The sequence below is a fragment of the Seriola lalandi genome, unplaced genomic scaffold, assembly GCF_002814215.2.
Source record: "Seriola lalandi dorsalis isolate HSWRI2012SDOR001 ecotype SW California unplaced genomic scaffold, Sedor1 jcf7180002054642, whole genome shotgun sequence".
In the NCBI taxonomy this organism is placed as follows: domain Eukaryota; kingdom Metazoa; phylum Chordata; class Actinopteri; order Carangiformes; family Carangidae; genus Seriola; species Seriola lalandi.
The window spans coordinates 381,759-400,791 of NW_019525195.1; the positions used below are offsets into that span (position 1 = coordinate 381,759).

Below are 19,033 nucleotides of genomic sequence, written 5' to 3' on the forward strand. Positions count from 1 at the left end.
GGCTTGCAGCCGCTTCGCTCCGGTGAGGGGGTTGTTTGTCATTCGGAAAAAAGCACCAGGAGCTACAGTTTACACTCAAATTCCTCAGCATGTGAGTGCGGGCAATTTCTGGATCAGACAAGCCTGGTCAGAGCTCCTATTACACTTAATCTCCATTTAAAAAGCACTCCTTTCATTGTCTACCTAATGTGGTACAAAGGCACAGACAGAGGATGTGAAGGCAGCTCATGGACAGGAAACATGAAAGACTGCGTATAGTTAGGCATTCATTTTGTAACACTACATAATCTCATGGCAAATTCAGCGTTGTGATACTGCATTGTAATGTTAGCTTTACAGAAAAACTGCCCTGTTACACACAAGAATCATGCAGAAAGGTATCTTTACTGACAACAGAACAAGATGTTAATTCTTTGTTTTTTTAAGGAAGGATAAAAGAGACACAGGGGTCCTCCAAGACCACACACCCTGTGTGTGACCTCTTTATGCTGTCTATATATATACCATGTGTCTACGTGTCTGTGTGAGCATAAAGACTCTTCCAGCACTTTTCTGAATCACCACCACACACAAACAGTTTAAATACTGTGAAACTTTCATCTTCTCTAACATGGCAGGGAAGGATGTGAGAGCTACAGGCGCAGCAATAAATGAATATTTCAACCGGTGAGAGTGAAAAGATTGTCAGTATACGTCACATTTTCTCTACTACAGAATCTGATGTAAGAGTAGGAATAGCAGACCTTGGAGGGTGGAGCAATTCTTGCAAACTACAGCAATAAAATGCTATTTCAGGGATAGAGGCATTCAACATCTGCACGTGATTACACTGACCTCCGCACTAGTCTCGGTCAACTGCATCTTCGGCTGAGTCTCTCCCTCCTTCTCTCTTTTGCTTTCTGGTTTCATTTCTAGTCTATACATTTGAATTGAAATGATAGATTATGTCAACAGGTACTGACTGGAAAATGTAAGGTGATCACTATTATTTTTATGCGTTGTAAGACAGATTTGTACTGTACTGTTATATTGTACATTTTGTAAGGAATGGATGGGAAACAGTTGTTTATGCAGTTGCATTATAGTTGCTACTGCTGAAGAAAACAGAGCTATAGGGGGGTTGTGACCAAACCATCTGTGTTAGTTCTGCAACCAAAAAGACTAACAGGGTTTTGGCAGCCTGTTGCAACTGTTTGGGGGTTTTCTAAACACCTCTCGTCCTGCTTATCTCTTCCAGATGTATCAGTGTAGGGTTTCTTCTCTAATATACCTTCCTTATGCGCATATTGTTTACTGATTCCAATGCTACAGACGTGCATCCAAAACAGTTTAAAGAACTCAGGAAGGACTAAAAGACAAATATTTTAATTAAGAAAAAAATATCCAACAACGGGTTTCTAAAGGAATCTTAACACTGTGATAGGTGATAAACTGTGTATCTAAATGGCTACAGCAACCACTCCACAGGGAGGAATTGCTGGACACAAAGACTTCACTGGAGGAAGTAGAGCAGGGCTGCCAGTGATGCAAGACCTGAGAAATATTTCAGCTCTGCTGTGTGATGTAACTTTCTGAGGTTTTGTGTCTATGAGTGCATAGAGCTACTACATCATATACAGTTACAGTAATCTGTGTAATTCTCAGTCTAAACCAGACTCACATTATAATGTAGTAGCATTAAACTGAACACCCATTAGGATGCAAAGTTTTATAAGTAGATAATCAAATGACTTTTATATCAATCCGCAGGTTAAGACATTTGCTCTCTCTATTAAATAGACTGAGTCCAGTTGAAATTAAATATGTTATTGAGGTAAAGATAAATAAAAGTGGGCAGTGGACTTGTACGGCATGAAATGTGTATCAAGGCATTAAACAACAGCTGATATATATGGGCTGTGTCTATTTAGATTTTTTGATATACAATACATACAGTACTCGCCTTTACAAAAGTACTTCACAATCCATTTTCAGCTAATCTCTGGTTGAAGAGTTTGAACATCAAATCACACATCTTCAAGTTTATCGACAATTCAGTTACACCAACATTTGGGACCCATCTGCCTGATGTAAATTAATCAAAAATGTGTAATCAATTAACTTTCTGGGTGACTCCGATGAATCCAAATGATCTTATACAATACATTAGTCTATATCCTTTGATGTTGAAACCTTATTAGACAAAACTACTAATTGTACTTGCTCATTTCAGATGAAGAAACATTTACAGATTATTTTGTCACTTTTAAGGAATGTCAAAAAGTCTATTTTAGATCTACAGTATAACTCGTGAAATGGGAATTAGGAAGCTGAATCTTTTCAATGGTCTTAATATAGAATAAACATGCCCCCTGGTGGGAGAATTTTGAAAGCTTCCTCCAAGGTATGCTTCACAGTAATTGAAGTAATATTGTCTTCAAGTTTGTATTCTTTCTTTTACCCTTACGATGTTTTTGAATTTTACTTATTTCATCAGGCTTCATCTTAAAATACAGACAGGCTACTGCAAGTTTATATTTTCCACTAAAAATATGAATGACAAAAATTAAACAGGAAGAGTTCTGAAAATAAACCAAAGACATCCAGCTACTGTTTACTTTTTTAGGAAAGCCTAATATCTTGGATATAACTCTGAATGTCTACCATATTAGAAGAAGCAACAGCAATCATTTTAATTGTTGGCCAGACATCAGATACACTGCCAGCTATTGTAGTGTGGACTAACAACCACTAGATGGAGCTAAAAGCAACCGGATAAATTACCACCACTACTCCAGAGGCAGTTTTTCAAGACAGCATCCTTAAAGATAAACTCGAAAATTCATCATTGATTTGTCAGTACATACATGATAAAGTTACTTGCATGATCAGCAAATCTAATTCATTATTAGAAAACTGGAAACTGCAATTTCTGAAGAATAAAGCCATCCTACTGCAAGGGGGCAAGCTGAAGCCAAACTGCGTTGCTGCCTTGAATTAGTATGAAGAGGGAAGCTCCAGTGACTCACCTGGTAGAGCGCATACCATTTAGGCTCAGTTCATACCACAGCAGTTTGGGTTTGAATCCAACTCAGGCCCTTTACGGCATGTCATTCCCTCTCTCTCTTCCCTAACTTTCCTGTCTCTCTCTCTCACTGTCCCCTTCATAATAAAGCCAAAAAAAACTAAATAAAAAAAAAGAATTTGTATGAAGAAGCAGTTGAAGTTGCATGAAGAGATGGAAGAAAAGGGGAAAGGGATGAAGAATGCAAACTGAAATGGATGTAGTGAAAAAACTTTAGATGTGAGTCATATTGTGGAAGTGAGTTGAAGTACACGGAGAGAAACTGAGCTGCATTGCCTCATGCATAGCCTACACTGTAAATCCCATTTCACTCACTCAATTTAAAAGTTTATTGGAAATGGTCTGCACACAAAACTTGTTTACATGCATACCAGCTATGGACGCAGTGGGAACCGTAAGGCAACGCCTGCTACACGACAACACCCTTCACAATAGAACCAACCTCAACCCAGAACAGATATGTGAACTACTGGACCTCAGCGAAACACCACCTATTTCCAGTATAACTGGGGGTTCTACAGACAAAGGCATGGCAATGCTATGGGCTCCCCTCCCATGGTGGCAAACCTCTACATGGAAGAAGTAGAAAGCAGGGCCCTGAACTCTTTCAGAGGAACAACATCAACATTTCTGTTATGGATAACAAATATATTTTTCTGGTTTCATAATTTCACCATGGCAAAATTAAAGGAAACTGAAATCCAATCATTCATTAGCACATTGCAACATCAAGAAACACAACATTCACTCTCTGGCTTCTACGAGTGGGATAGATGCTGCATATATTAGATAAACTGTCCAAGATCAATGTTTTCATACCACCCCCCTAAAGAAATTTATAAGTATTATACAAAGTCAGTGCTGTTTCTGTTCCTCTCTGGAGCTGATGTGAGGCCTCCTAAAAGATTGTACCTGGCTGTGAAATTCCAGCAGACCTTCAAAGTCAGAACAAGCTTTTGTATTGGCATTTAGATGATAGAGTGTGACTCTTTTTTCCCCTTCTCCCTGCTTTAGTCCAATTCTGTCTCCTTTAAGACAATATCAGTCACAATCTATTCGCCTGACCCTGTTGCATTACGCAACACCACCTGCAGATGAGACCCCTACCAGCAGTCCTCCCCTTCCTGCCAGTGAATGCTGGTTGGCATTTTAAAATGGGCGGAGTTCAAACAAAGCTCAGCAGCTGGAGCTACTGACTAATGCCAACCTGTGGAGAGAGGAGTAGCAAAACCCGGGTCAGCCACATCAAACAGGGATGTGCCACAGGAAATCATCCTGAGAGAAACATTTCCCTAACCCCCGAACCTGTAGATGCTCACAAAGAGACAACGTCAGAGTGTGTGTGTCTGTGTCACTGTGTCTGCATGAGTGGTTGCATGGATGCAAGGGTGCTCATATAATCTCAACCTCTATTTGACTTGTATTAATGCCTGATATCTAAAGTGCTGTTTGATCTTAAAACAGTTGATGCAATTGAAACATTGCAACACAACACACACACTTTTAATTTCCATGATTCCAATGATGCTAATGTTTCTGCCAACATCACACTGACTGTTTCCTTGGTGATAAATCTGAACCGTTTCTTCTTTTAACTACAGCTCCTCCTCCACTTGATGTTCATAGTTCAGGATAAGCAATTGAATGCAGCCGATCTGAAAATGGTTGAACACTTCAAACACTGTATCTGTATCCCTTGTTGAGTCATTTCTCACACCAGAGACCTGCTACCACCTGTCATTATCAAAGATGATCATCACAGTCTGAATACATTTCACTGTGCTCTCTGGTACAATAAATATTGGAATTTGTCAGTGTAGCTTTCCTGCTGAGAAACATTACAGCAACAAAACAAACAGTAAACTAAACATACGTGTCACTCAATACTGTCATGTTCTTTAATGTGTGCAGCTGCGTGAAAAAGAACTCTGCTTTGTTTCTCACCCTTTAAATAATCAATCCATGAAATCAAACCAATCTTTGTAACTGAACATCTTTAAACAGGACAAATTAGGATGAACACTAACCGTGTCACGGTGTGTGTCAACTGGCCAATTGTGAGGCACTTCTGACATTAAACGCTGTCTCTGACTATGGCTGCAGATGGTGTTCTTTTGACAAATGTCAATAAATCAGTTTGGTTTAATGAGTCATCTGATACTTGTCAATAGCCTATGATAGAGGATGACAAAGTCTGAACCTGGAAAACACTGAGTGCACAAAAGGCCAGTGACCCCTCTGGTGGTTTGAGTGTTTACTTTGTTTAAATGCCTGGTGGATTATTGAAACTTATTTATCTTATTTTTTCAGATCCAATGGTTTCCAATGATACTGGAGAGTAGATCTCACCACTTGTTTAAGTGGATGGCAATCATGTAAATTAAAATGTGATAAAAATGTGATAAAAAGGGGGAGTCGACCTTGACAAATCAAGTTGGTTGACTCTTAGACAGATTTGAAAAATACTGAACTTATTTTTAAATGATTGTGTTTGCGTGCTGTTGCGTTCAGGTCGCATCGGATTTTCTGCTTTCAAACGAATTGACGATTAGGGGAAAACCGCTGTTGGCAGTTTAGTTTACTGGCTTCTTTATCTCTCACTGCTCGGTGTTAATAGTGGCACAGAATAACGGCAAGCAATACTAAAACCCCACAAATACCCTTCAGTTTATTTTAGTTTTGTAAATTGCAGTTGATTAAAATGGCGTGAAGGGTTTTACGGTGTAGCAAAGGTACAGCTGTCTGGTAAACGATGCAACATGAAGGGGACCGGGAGTAAATTCAGCCTGGTGACGCTCTCTCACTGTACAGGAGGGCTGGGGATAAAAAGACCGACACTCACTCCACCCACCGTTCAGTCGGCTACGTTCAGTTACTCTGCCGGCGTATGTGTAGATATCGCGGCCAACAGGGACGAAGCGGTACGCTCTACTCACAGAGGAAAAAAAAAAACCCGCAGGACCAAGTGTCTGAGAACATGAGACGGGACCTCTTTTAGCTAACCCGAAGCAACTGACGCCGTCCGGCTCTTTTCTCCTTTTGTTTTCGGTGTAAAACTTCAGCTCTGTCAGCATTTACCGGTGTGCCACTCACCTCTAACACGTTACCTCTGACACGGGTTGTCACCGTTTGACTCTAGGGGGCTTTTTGTCTAGGGGAAAGAAAAAGAAAAGCCCCAGCTTTACCGTGGACCTCTGAGCTACCTCTGAAATCAGAGAAAAGTGGTAGCAGCCAGCAGACAGGTGAGTGTGTAACGTTATGTGCTGTGTGACATGTTCATCACGTTGTAATGGGAGCATTTATGGATAGCTTTTTTTTTTTTTTTTCAGAACATGTTTGTAGTTAAATGTCACATTTACCATATTTATTTATTTATTTTTTCAATTTGTGACACTCTGTAATAAGAGGTTTAACCATGGTAGCATTTGCTAACATGTCTGTAATGTGCCCAAAGTCAAACTAGTTTCCCTGAGTTTTCAGGATTGACACAAGTTTCTTTCCTGCATATGTTTTTTTTTTTTTTTTTTAACCCATCAGTCTTTAGGTTAAGTACTTAGATTACTGCTCACTGGTGGTCTTATGTGCACCCACAGACATGGGACACGCCCATGATGTTTTATCCCATGAACGTTTTCCCTTTTTGGTGAAAGTATGGACTGACTCATGACACACGATTTTCCCATCCTCAGTTTATATCTGTCACAAGATAATGATTTTAGTGTAAAACTGCGTAATGCAAGTAAGACTACAGACACTGATTGTTGATTCATCCAGTCATATTTACTGTGCGCATATGTTTTTACTCATTTTGCCACTAACTTGCATAATTAATGACACCATTATTTATTTCTGTCCTCCTGAGGATGAGGATTGCCATTTGGATGATGCTGGTGCATTAGCGAGGAAGTTTGTACATTTACTTATTACCTTCATGTCATGTATCCCTTCATCAGAGGGAGTTTTAATCTGGTAAACAAACAGGACTTCAATCACCATAAAACTTTTGCTGTTGTTGCCATTTGGTCCAATGTCTTTAACAATTACATCCTTTTTGACTGTTTTAACACTTCCCCATCTGTCACTACACCTCCAGTAAAAACAGCTAACACTTATTTGTTTTTGTTCTGAGCTCTAGTTGACAGATGACATTTATTTACATCCCACAGGCATGTAAATAATTACTTTGAAAGATATTAGAGCCTGTTTAGTCAGAGTTTCAATAGATGGATGACTCAGGATTAGTCAAGAATTTGAACAGCGAGGCTGTTCTTTTTTTTTTTTTATCACTTTTTTACAACATCTATAAAAGGATTGAAGGGCTTTGGAGAGCAATGTGCTGGATATTGTGTTTTTAAAGATCTTGTTGGCTTGTACAATACTCTTGCTCCTGTTTGGTAAGAGAGGCTCACGTCCTGAGGACAGCCAGGACTATGAAAATGTTTTCAGGTCATGACACTGAAAGTCATTTTGTACAGAACGTTAGAAAATAAATATTACCCTTGATACTCAGACTGCTCCTATTTCAGCTGAGGAACTTGAGAAAATGATACAATAGTTGACATTTTGATGTTAACTGGAAAAAAGGGGACATAACATATACCTTGTACTTCTATCGTTCTTCAAATTTGTGTGGATTAGAAAGGTGTTGCATTGGAAACATGGGCAACCATGCTGAAAAGGCTTGGTTTGTTTGAAAAATGCTTTAAAGATCACCCTTGATTTATAAATGTTATTTTAAGAGAAGAAATGGAGAATAAAGGGAGATATAATCGGTTGGAACAGTGCGGAATGTGGTGTGCTAAATTCACAGCAGTAATCCACTTAATGGTTACCTATTCTTTTACATACACACACACAGTCTTTTAGATGCATTTCTCCACTGAATTCATGTTCTGTCATACATCTTTTAAACCATTAATTCTTTCTAGCTTTGAGATCTCATGCATATTACTGCTGATTTGAATTCCACTCAGTCAGCACTTTATGAGAAACACCATACTAATACTGGGTAGGGCCTACATTTGCTGTCAAAACAGCCTCAGTTTTTCATGGGCATAGATTCCACAGGATGTTGGAAACTGCTCCATGTTGACATGACTGCATCACATCATTTCTGGAGATTTTTCAGCTACACATTCATGCTACCAGTCTCCCTTTCTCACACATCCTAAACCTGTTCTATTGGATTTTAGTCTGGTGATTGTGCCTGGACTGTTGACTCAAGGCAGGTTGGGTCCATGGATTGTTGCTGCTGTTGTAACCCATCCACCTCAAGGTTTGACATGTTGTGCAGTCTGAGATAATTTTCTGCTTACCACAGTTGTAAAAAGTGGTTATCTGAGTTACCGTTGCCTTTCTGTCAGCTCCAGCCAGTCTGGCCAATTTCCTTTGACCTCTCTCGTCAGAAAGACCTTAGAGACTATTGTACATGAAAATCCCAGGAGATCAGCAGTCTGCCCATCTGGTGCCAACAATCATACCATGTTCAAAGTCACTGAGATCATTTATTCCCCATTCTGATGTTTATTGTGAACATAAACTTAAGCTCCTGACCTGTATCTGCATGATTTTATGCACTGCACTGCTGCCACTTGATTGGGTGATTTGATAATTGCACAAATTAGCAGGTGCACAGGTGTTCCTAATAAAGTGTCAGATAAGATTAGCTGTGCTGTTGATTTAGACATGTTGAGCTGCACTGTGTACAGAGGCCGACCCTATTTCCCATTTAAGATGAGAATTGATTCTGTGTCCCAGCCATTCTGCTTTGTCCTGCTTACATAAGTCTGTATGTATTTATATGTTTATGCCCTGTATCTTTAAATAGCTGTTTCTAAGAACAGAAACATACCCAGTGCTCATCCTGCAATATATATTATGTAGGATACTTGCAAGCTTCATATACCAGAAGAACATCCAGAGGGAGTGTGAGTCTGAGTTGTAAAAAATGACCTGTTATTGCTGGCTGCCCTGAAGCAGTGAAGTCAAGTCCAACCTTATCTGTCTGTGTCACTCACACTGTCTCACTGCACTCATCTTTTGTGTCTATCCCCAGTAAGGATAATGAAGCTCCACAATGAGCTGGCACACTTCTGAAAGCATTGCTATTAATTTGCAGCACCCACATGAAAAAATTAGATTTCTTTGTGGTGCCACTCTCTGAAGCAATAGCAAATATTTAATAGGAAGGGATAATGAAACTGGATTTAAAGATTTGAGAGAATGAGAAAGAAAGGCATGGGTGCAAGGCTGTGTACACAACAGCCTTGACTCAGTAGAAGGCTATAATTTCCACAGTACTTTTACGTCATGCTGTTTCTTTACAGCGACCAATGTTTTCTTTCTGCCAATACATTTCTCACCTCCTTAGGAGAGTGTCAATAGAGTTGTAAAGCCACGCATGCTAGCATAAGGTCGATTTGGTGGCGAGGAGTGGAAGCATGTGAGACTTTACAGTGTGAGCTGGTCTGGTACTGTAATTGGTTGAGAGTTGGTGAGGTGTATGGAGGTTGAAGGTGTCATCGTAACGTAGATGAATAAAAAAAATAAAAAATGTAAGTAGACAGTCAGTGACGTGCATTCACATAAAGAGGAGCCTTGCTTCACAATGTCTAAGAGAACAAGCTTGTGTATTACTGAATATACAAACCAAATATAATCTAAAATTGGTGAAATTCACTTGTTTATCCACAAAACCAAGTGAGAAGTCAGCTCTTTGTTTGCATGTGGTAACACTGACTTAGTCAGCAACTTTCAGCTCTCAATCTATCCAAGAACAGAGTGGGCTGGGAGAGCTGAGCTTAGATCCTTTGTCATCCAAGAAGGTTTGAGCCCTGCTGTTCCCGAATGAGTCCCCTCTGTGTCAAACATGCTCGATATTTGCAATGCATAGCAGATCCTGCAGATCCCTTTAACAGGTTTTCTGTGAGGCCACTACCTGATGCACTACGGTTTGTGACAAATTGTTGTCAAATGGGAGCCAGAAAATATAAGAAAATTCCCTTCTCTGCTCCAAAAATGTACAGGGCTAATTGCCATTTATTTAACTCCCATAGGAGCATTACAGGCTTTGGTTCACTGTCTTTGCTATTTTGCAACTTGAGCTCTCTTCAAAGCCCAGCACTCAGACGAACTGGGAGGTGCACAGTTATTATGTCAAAGCTGAGGTTCCCCTTTGAAAGAAGGCAACAATACCTCCTTGACTGCATCACAATTCTGCTTGTTTTTCTTTCGTTCTTGGTAATATTCCCACCATCTGAGACCCACTACCACAGAGTTCAAATACTGACTTCTGTGGCTAAGAAAATGTAAATTTTGTAACATGAGAATGAGCCTCTCTATAATTTTAGTATCTTCAGTGCCTTAGGTGTCTCTGCGTCACCTTTTTAAGTGAGAACTGTTTAAGGTTATTATGTAATCCTCTTAACTGAAGACAGAAAGCAGTTTTTCAGGTTATTTGATGGTCTAAGTTCATTTCAGATGTACTGTACTTATATTTACCACCATTTTGCTGTTGGGAAAACAGTTGTGTAACCGTCCCCTTATTACAATCAAAGAAGCCAAATGTTCGTATGAGGAGAAAGTAGAGTTACTCTCTCAGAAAGCCAAGTTCACCATGGTAGCACCTGCTCGTCTGGCCCTGCCTCACGGCTCAGACAGCAGTCACAGTAGAGGACAGAGCTTGGTGTAATGTCAACACACAGATGGTGGTGAAGAGCCCTCATGCAGACATACAGATGGCACCTTAATAAAATATACCAGTCCACCCACTTTTTTCTTTTCCTCTCGGCCATGAAAAACATTCAGACTGAGGAGGCCTGGGTGAACTAAGCCAATGGAGTTGTCCATTTGCACACAGTACAACAATGGTTCCCACCGTGTCTCTGCATGCCACGGATGTCTTTGTCAGCTGTTTGCTTTCCAGGCCACAGTATCAGCACTATAGTATCACCTATGATTGGGAACCAGCCCCAGAATACGTTCTCTCAACTCTAACAGGCAGTCAGGCAAGGAGGAGTCCTGACATAACTCCCTCTGCCATGGCTTTATGTTTCTTGAAGCAGGATGATAGTAAATGGGAGTGCTGTACACCAGGTTGAGTTACGGGAAAATACATTTCCAAAGATTTCTGCCAGGCAGCACTACAATCGTGCCAAGAAATGTAAGGCAGTCACAGATTTCACTGCTACAACTTGGCTGCCCAAAGAACTAATAATTTAATTGACCTGAAAAGCTGAATGCTCTCTGCTTCTATGAGACATGATTACACATATCTGCTGTAGAAGGTAAACAGTTCACAGCAATTGATTGTTACAGTGATTTTTGACAGGTCAGGGACCCTACACCTCCCTTTCCGTTGACTAATCATGGCAAAAGCAGCTGTGAAAGCAGTGACATTTATTGGATTAAATACTGTGGGTTCAACTATATGGGGAACTGTATAAAAAATTTAATTGGAACCTGGGTTGAAAAGTACTTTAAGTAGTCTGGAGAGCTCTGACAAGTTGGACTGTATATATGTTGCCTTTATACTCTTTGAGACAAAATGCATTTTGTAGATGTATAAAAATTACCATTCATTTCATCAGTTGACAAACATCCAAAAATATCTGCCCATTTTTCTGTTTGATTTCCAAATTCATGGACCATTTTATGAACAGTTAGGTGAAGTAACAATTATATGCTTGGATAGCTTGAACGGGCTATTTAATGGAAGCTGCTGATATGCCAGGCGAGCTGGACACAGAAGCTTAAACCTTAGTTCACTTTTCATTATCAGAGCTTTAATAATCAGCAAGAAGGAACATCAAATCCAGATGAAACGGAGACTATAAAGCCGTTTAAAAAAGAAACCTCTTCATATAAAGCTTGAATATGCGATCCAGATGTTGCTGTTTATAACCCCAACACACTGAAGTAAGGCTGATAAAAGAGGCAAAGTGTCCGTCTACTCCCCAAAACCATCTTTATCCCCCTGCTATTTGATCCTGGCTTTCTTTCTCTCCCGAACATACCTACAGGTGCCTTTTGTAGGAACAGAAAATATGTCAGAAAACACTGGTTTTCACCTTCGCACTCATCACTTTTGGCCTTAATGCATGGTCGCAAATCATAGGCTGCTTACCTACGTTGCATTTTTGTCCATTCTAGCAGCATGGCTTTATATATGGCAATATCGCTCTGTGTGGTAGTCGGTGAGTCAGTCCAACCAATATGGTACAGACATTCATGGTCCCCAGGGGATGATATCTTGATGTTTCCTCCATCGCCACCAGCAGGCCAAAATCTTTTTACTTTTCCACTAAAATATCTAAATATGGATGGATTGAAACAAACTTTGGTTCAGACATTCACAGTCCCAGAGGGATGAATGCTACTAACTTTGTTGATCCCTTAATTTTTTCTTTCAGCATGAAATTGACATTTGTTTTTATAAGTGAAATGTCTAAATAACTATTGGATGGATTGGTATGGATTCATGTGCCTCAGTATGAAATGTAATCCCCAGACTTTTCATCTAGTGCCATCATCGGGTCAAATTTTCACTTTGTCTGATAGTATGGTTAAATACTTTCAAAATTTATGACCTTCTCATCAGCTTCAGCTGTACTTAGTTTTTAGTGGTAATTAGCAAATGTTAGCATTGTGCAATATGCAAAACTAAGTTTGTGAACATGGTAAACTCTGCAACTGCTTAACATCAGCATGTTAGCATTTACATATTTCATAACTGTAGTCATACAATAAAGAAAAGAAAATAAAAAACACATAGATGAAATATAGAATACAATTAGTATGTAAGGATTTTATAATCCCACTGAAGCCAAAGCATTTAACTGTAATCTATGGATTCTCGTTGGCTTGAAAGTTTGTGTAGGCATTACGGACATTCAGCTCTGGCCTTTCCATGCATGTCCTTCCTATTGCCTCTTCATAGCCTGGCCTTCCTCTCTGTTGGATCCACCTCCTCTCCTGAATGCTTCCTTTCACTTTCCCTCCAGACAACCGAAATCACAGGCTGTACTAAAGTTGATGAGAAAGCGTGGTTCAAATATACATTGAGCAGACAAGAGTCAATGTCATCAAGTCTTTAAAAGTGCTAATTATTCAAACCCACACACCATCAGCTGCCTAAACAGTGGCATGGTGGATCAGAGGTTAGCGCTGTCATCTCACAGCAGGAAGGTTCTGTGTTAAAACCCCACAAAGGGCAACTACGGTGTTTCTTTGTGAAGTCCTCCTTTCTGCCTCTGCACCAAAACAAGTGTCTGGGTGGTCCATTCCTCATACTGAAAAACACATGCGTTAAGCGTTAGGAATACTCCCACCTTTGCACTTGACACCTAGTAGATGAAACCTAATAGAAGCTGCTCAAATATTCTATTTTCATGGTGTGACAGGTGATGCCTCAGCGGAGAAGCATTGCATTTACAGTGCTTCAGACACATAAGTCAGTAATGACCATTCCCCCTTCATCCACAAGACTCCATAAAGCTCCTAGTACAGCTTTATTGTTTTCTGTAGACACATTGCTTTGCCAAGTTCTGTCCCTGCAGCCACATTCCAGCTTATAAGTCTGCAGCAAACCAAATACACTTCAAACCTCAGCCCATGAAAGTGGCTGCACACTGTAAAATGTAAGCCCACTCCTTTACGATTATTTTTACCTCCAGATGAAAAATGAGAGTGATATCTCCAAATGTCACTTGACCCACATTGAAATGACTCGGTGGATTTCCTTTTCAGTCATTTCATTTTGTTTTGCTCTAGTAATGGAAATTAATAACAGCCGTGGCAGTTCCTCTTCCGGCTGTCAATTTTCTAATTTGAAGATACTGATGGATTGTGATTAGATTAATTTTTCTTTGGATTATCTCTGACCTGTATTTTTTCAGATTGATGGGCTGTCAGTCTGATGAGCAGTGAGATGAGAACTGTCAGATTGTCTGAATGTTCTTGTACCGTCCCACTCCCCCCTCAGCTCTACTAATTCTGTTTATTTGCCGCTGTCGGTCAGTTTGCATAGTATCTCTCCTCACAGTAATTCTTCTTTCCCGGCTGGCTTTGAGCTACAGCAGCACTGCTCACTACCTTGCGTGGCACAGCCCTGTAGCATGGCTTTTTAAATCTAAGGTTTAATGGTTGTCTTTGTAGGTTTAATATATGCCTTTGTAAGACGCTGTGATGACTTCTGGGCTAAGTTGGCCACAAGAAGACCCTAATCATTCTCACAGTGCTCCATCAAAATGTCCACTCCTTTATGTTATCTGTTAAATAGTTATTTTAATATGGTGCCTTTCTTAAACCTTGTTTCACAGAGAATAGATGCTCAAGATTGTTGGTATTTAATTGGTTCTGTCAGTTTCAGAAATAATGATAATAATTAAATGTGAAATCATGACATGATCAATATCATGATCAGGAAGGACATTAACACCTGAGAGTCCTTATGTGAGCATGTTGCAGTACCCCTCTATTCTCATTTGTCGAGACAGAGTGTTCTGGCACCAGCGGCTCTCAACAAGTATGTGTTGAGTACTTCTTTTTTCACTTTTGCATCTTGCTGTCATAAGCTCTTAGAGCTGGAGAAACTTGAACACTGATTCGTGTTACTGAATATTCATTGTCCCCCAGGGCTTGTATGCTTATAGATGAAACTGCATTCTGTCTTATGACCATGTCAAGGAATATTCTGAGGGGCACGAAGCTGACTTCAAAGAACTGGCTCCAGCAAAGACCAATAGATGTGTCGCCTCACATTCCCCTTTTTTGCCTCTTTCTCATTTGCCTTGGTAGCGTAATGGTTAAAGCACATACCACGTAACCACAACGTCCACAGTTTGACTTCGAACCAGGGGACCTTTGTTGCATTGCCCCTCTCTCTCTCTCTCCCTCTCTCCACATTTCCTGTCAGTATCTCTACTGCTGAAAAACATGCCGAAAAAAAATCTACATTAGCATTAACAGCAGTTTACTTGCCAGTCTAAAAGAAATGTTGTGAGTTCATGATCAAATTTCATTCCTTAACTCACAAAGAGCTGTCTCAAGTGGTGAAAGCAACACCAATGTTAACTCTTGTCTTTTCTTCTACTGAAGTTAGCTCGCTAACCAGCTAGCCCTGGCCTGTCTTGTCACTTTCCAATAGCGACTCACCGTAGCCTTCTTGAAGACGATGTGCTGCTAGGATGTGTATTATAACCTCTTCTCTTGTGAACACAACAATAGCCAAAGCTCTTGCCGAGCGACAATCGCCACCACCTGATCCCAACAAGAAACCACATTCAGCAGCAGAGAAAACTTACAAATAACACTTTTTTAAAGACACCACAACTAAAGCCACATGCTCGGCCAGCTTACTTGCTGCACCTGCATGAAAGGAAGTAACAAGGGATGTCTGAATCACCTTGATCATCTGCCAGTGGTGTCTAATTCAATATTTCTGTGTATACAAGTAAATGCTTTAAAATGTGAACAGGACATCTTCACATGTACAGGGCAGTTTATTCTTAATGTCTTAAATCCAGGTAACCATTTGTAGTTGGATATGGAAATGCATAGAGGAAAAAAGCTTTTTTTCCCTTTACATCCAGTCTTTAAAATGCTGAGTGAAGACCTTGAAAATGATTTTCCTGACATCAACCTTTCCTAACATCATAGAAAACTGCTTGTTAGCCAGGATGCACTTAATTCTGCTTTGTCAGTGCTTACTAACTTGCCTTTTGCTTGCATATCATTAACTAATCATTATTCCTCCCTTTCAATATTCTGTGAAAGCAAGCTATCCTATTTGTAGGTGCATGGTCACCCTCGGTGGCCCTAACAAAGTGAAATCATTGGCTGGGATTGATTCTACCATAGATCAGTCATTTGTCTGGTGAAGCTATTATAACGCTCAGTTAATTTGTACACAAGGTTCCTGGAAAGAGATGCATAAATCAAACACATACTTTACTTCGCTGGAAAACTTTAGACAGGGTGTGAGTTTTATTTTGTTGCTCAGTTGCACTCTCACCATGTGGACCTATGTCTGAATAGGGAAGGTGTTGTTTTCTGCAGTATCACAAATCTCCTTCCTTCTATGTGTGCGATAGCTGTCACTGACTGGCACAGCAGCTGACAGGGCAATTTTCAAATGGTTTGCAGTGGGACTTATTGTCAGATTCAGGATGAACGGGAGCTGTGGGCATCAGCTCTCTGCCACACACCACAGTGACTCATGGGAGTGATATATATTGGGGTTTGGTCAGGATCATGATGATGATTTACATTGACCTGATAATATTTATGGCTGCATTTAAGATGAGTCTATATGGAAACCTGCCAAACATTGCTTTTGTTGGGGAATGCAGAGGCTTCCTGCATGAACTAGCATAAATAAATTGTGTTAATTGAAAAAAAAAAAATCTTTAAGACCACCAAAATTATGTTTTGGCAAGGAGTAAACTAATAACTCTTTATTGCTTGTTTGGAGAAAACATCTTACAGGTTACAGCCTTATGGCTTATGGCCTCATATTGAGCAGCTCAATTGATGTATTTTTTTATGGCTTGAATCCTCTGCTCATCATCTCCATGATTATTGATGGTGGTGTTATTCAAGTCTGTCAGCACAGAGTGAGAGATAGAGCTTGTTTGGCTGATTATTATTTTTTTTTCATCATACAGGTAGAAACCAAATAAAACGGTTGCTTTGAGGGTCTCAGAAGTAATTGAAGTGAATAAGCTTATTGACACGGTGGACACAAGTTTATTACCTCAGTTTTTTATATTGCTTGCTACATGATTGTCTTTGCAATGTGTGGTAACATAATTGTGATTTCACAGTCTGTTCTTTATAATAAAGTTGGCTGTATGCATTATTGTGTAGACTTTACAATTTACCACTGAGGCGCTGGGCCGGCACTCTTACCGAGATTATGTTATTAAAAGGCTGACAGCATAAGTAGTCTGCATTATGGAGGAGGAGGAGCAAAAAGTAATATTAAGGCAGTATTCATTTATGATGAAGTGTAAGAGAAAGAAATGGAACTGCAAAGGAAAACTGTTTGTGGGAACAACATGCTGAGATTTTCCAGATTTATTGCATGTACAGTCTAACATAAAGAGATCTCAGGTCACCTTTGTTCTTTGAGCCACAGTTCTGCTTTATGTATAAACTTGATCTAACCAAATCAGTTGGTGACAGTAGTTTTCCCCTTGTTTCACCCGAAGTTGAAGTTGTTATATTTTGTACAGTGCACATGCACACATGTTATGCAGTCTATGCCTGGCCAGGAAGAGCACGTCTCTAGATTTTTGGTTTCCCAGGAAACTCACCCGGCTTTGTCTCATGGCAAGAAGAATTAAAGAAAGCAGCGTGAAGATTAGCTCAGATTTGCTGAACTGGTAACTACAGTGTAACACAGGCCACAATGTGGCCTCAGGACATAATTTACACTTTAAATTACTCTTTAAACTAAAAGTCTTCAATTTTCTTTACATGGATACACAATTGACTGCATTGTTCCAACTGATAAAACACAGTAATAATTGAATCAATGGCCAGTTTATAAAAGCCTGCACTTCTACTGATCTGAACATAGGAGTCTGGTTCTGCTGGTCTGTCCTACAGAGCACAGGAAGTGACAGGAGTTATTTTACAGAAAGCACCAACAATGGTTTGTTAAGATTAAACAGTGGAAGAGGAGTGTAGAGTGCTTTTTACTACCAAGAATACTGCTTGGGGGATGATGTATCCGTCATCACAAAATTTAAAATTTTGCCCAGTCTCTCTATAGTGAGAGCTCTCGACTGTGAGTGCTGAACCAGCTCTAACAGCTCTCATGTAATGACTCTCTCATTGCTTGTTATAATGGGTTTATCACCTTTGTGTCACTAATCGATTCCCTCACAGGCATCTTATGTTGCCACATGGTTCAGCCAAGTCTCGGTAGTTGGTATCCATTGCACATCTCAATAAGCAGTTCAGATCATTCAGACATGATGGGGGTCATGAACAGATGAGATGAAGGCCCATTTTCAGAAGACTGAATAGATTCCTTAATGTGCTGCAGGTTTGTTTATGACAAGATTACTCCATGTTGTTTATACTTTCAGTGTAACCAAGGTGTTTGCATCTAATTTTGGCCGTTGCACATAATTTACACATGAACCTACGTTGTGACCTGCGTCACTGAGTCTGCAAAAGTCATGCATGTTTACCACTTTGTTGGGACACCTTATCATGCACTGTAGGACAAGATAATGAGTTAAAAATGTGTGAGTTTTGGTCCTATATCGCAATAATACACCTCCAAAACACTCATTGGAAACTCCAAAGAAATATCAGACACTTCTGTCATTTTGGAGAAGGCTGATGTGTAACTACAGAAGGTTAGGATCAGTGAAATATCACTTGACAGTGACAGTAAAGATTACCTTTGTAAAGAATCTGTTCAGTCAAAAGTCAATAATTATATATAAAAATGAACAGATTGCACTATAACACAATCCATTACAAGAACAATACACCGCACAGCGTAAACAAATCACCAGTTGGTTTAATTTAAGAATTACCTCCCTGAGAAAGATAGTGATCCAACATTATGAGCTCCACAACATTAGCAGTAATAAATGAAGGCCTGTTGTACAGGATTACATGATACTGAAAGGCTAAGGGTCCACTCTGTACATTACAGTGGTATTTTAAATGACAGTGTGGTGGTTAAATGAGGATATTTCATCCCTCTTTTTTGTGAACTATTCCTTTAAGGATCTTTTCTTTCTCAGCAGTGGGTTGGCCTTCGGTCCCACAGTTCTCTGCTGCTTGGCCTCTCCCTCAGTTCCCTGGTCAGAAGAAGACACTGCTTTCTGCTGGGGAAACTGCTGAAGCATTTCCTCCCCTGCAGACTGTTTTCCCTCGCCGTGCCTTTGATTGGAGGAAATGAGGCAGCAGAAAACGAGATGACAACAGCCATTTCGGGAGTTTTTC

General features: G+C 39.9%; 1 protein-coding gene across 2 annotated transcripts in view; it reads left to right on the forward strand.

Annotated features, from left to right (window-relative positions):
- Nucleotides 1-5,902: 5,902 nt before the first annotated feature.
- Nucleotides 5,903-19,033, forward strand: part of gdpd5b (glycerophosphodiester phosphodiesterase domain containing 5b) — a 43,041-nt gene continuing 29,910 nt past the window's right edge. The window contains exon 1 of one of the 2 annotated variants that reach the window (XM_023420473.2): nucleotides 5,903-6,306. The gene's annotated coding sequence lies outside the window, so the exon portion shown is untranslated. The remainder of the gene's footprint in view (nucleotides 6,307-19,033) is intronic. The other variant, XR_015438092.1, reaches the window with a different exon arrangement.